Here is a 994-nt window from a genome sequence, read left to right as displayed (position 1 = left end):
GGAAAATAGACTACAATCACTGTTATTAGAAAGTGGAAGTTACCAGAAATAAGTATATGAAGATAAGGCGGTAAGTCTCCCATAATCTTGCGGAATCTCACAAATGACGAGAATCTACTTACAAAAACAATAAAACGAAAATAAGCAAGAAAAAAGACCGGAAAACTGAGAGGTAAATTACAATAAATATCAAGTAGCAGGATATTACAAAAGATAAGCGTTAAAGAATATGGCGGGAGGAGTCTCGCGGAATCTCGCAATCTACGAGAACCCTTACAAAAACAAATAAAAGCGGAAAAGGCCACATAGAAACACCGGAAAAGTAGCAAACAAATCACAATAAACACAAAATAACTTAAATTCGCAAAAATCAACATCAAATAGCAGAAATTCGCAAAACTTAAGGTATAAAGATTATGTGGGAACATTCTGGAGTAATCTCGCGCAATCCCACAAAGCAAAAAGACAAAAAAAAACAAATGAAAACGGAAAGAACGACACAAAAACACCGGAAAAGTGGCAAATAAACCACAACGAACATAAAATATCATTATCTACAAAAATCCGTGTTTGAAAATATGGCGGGAGGAATCTCGTGTAGTCTCGCCGAATCTCGCGGATCCCGAGACGCCATATTGCCCCATTTTCCTTAGTGTAGAGAGCTGTGTGATGCTTATTTTCGGCCATTTCCTCGCTATTTCCCCTCCTTAGCCCCTCAGCTCGGCGCGGGAATTAAAGAGAAGGGGCAGAAGGGTAAGTATGGATAAAGGCGGCCATTATTATCCAGCCGTTCTCTCTTTTTTAACGTGAAAATGGGAAGTGGATTAAAGGGAAGCCCCAATATGGCTGCCTAAATAAAGGCCCAGTGGTATGTCATAATTATCTCATTTTTTCTCGGCCATCCTTCGAGTCTCCCGGATTCTGGGCCCTAATCCTTAATCCTTAGACCCTTAACCATCACTGGAATATGCTGAATTAAGCGGCTAACGGGGAT

The 994-nt window shown here is 40.0% G+C and overlaps 1 protein-coding gene across 1 annotated transcript in view; it reads left to right on the top strand.

Moving 5' to 3' along the window:
- Nucleotides 1–596: 596 nt before the first annotated feature.
- Nucleotides 597–994, top strand: part of LOC135096511 (uncharacterized) — a 9066-nt gene continuing 8668 nt past the window's right edge. The window contains exon 1 of the mRNA XM_063998046.1: nt 597–753. The gene's annotated coding sequence lies outside the window, so the exon portion shown is untranslated. The remainder of the gene's footprint in view (nt 754–994) is intronic.

Source organism: Scylla paramamosain, unplaced genomic scaffold, assembly GCF_035594125.1.
Source record: "Scylla paramamosain isolate STU-SP2022 unplaced genomic scaffold, ASM3559412v1 Contig4, whole genome shotgun sequence".
In the NCBI taxonomy this organism is placed as follows: domain Eukaryota; kingdom Metazoa; phylum Arthropoda; class Malacostraca; order Decapoda; family Portunidae; genus Scylla; species Scylla paramamosain.
Note: the sequence above shows the minus strand (reverse complement) of the source record. Positions and strands in the feature narration are given on the sequence as shown.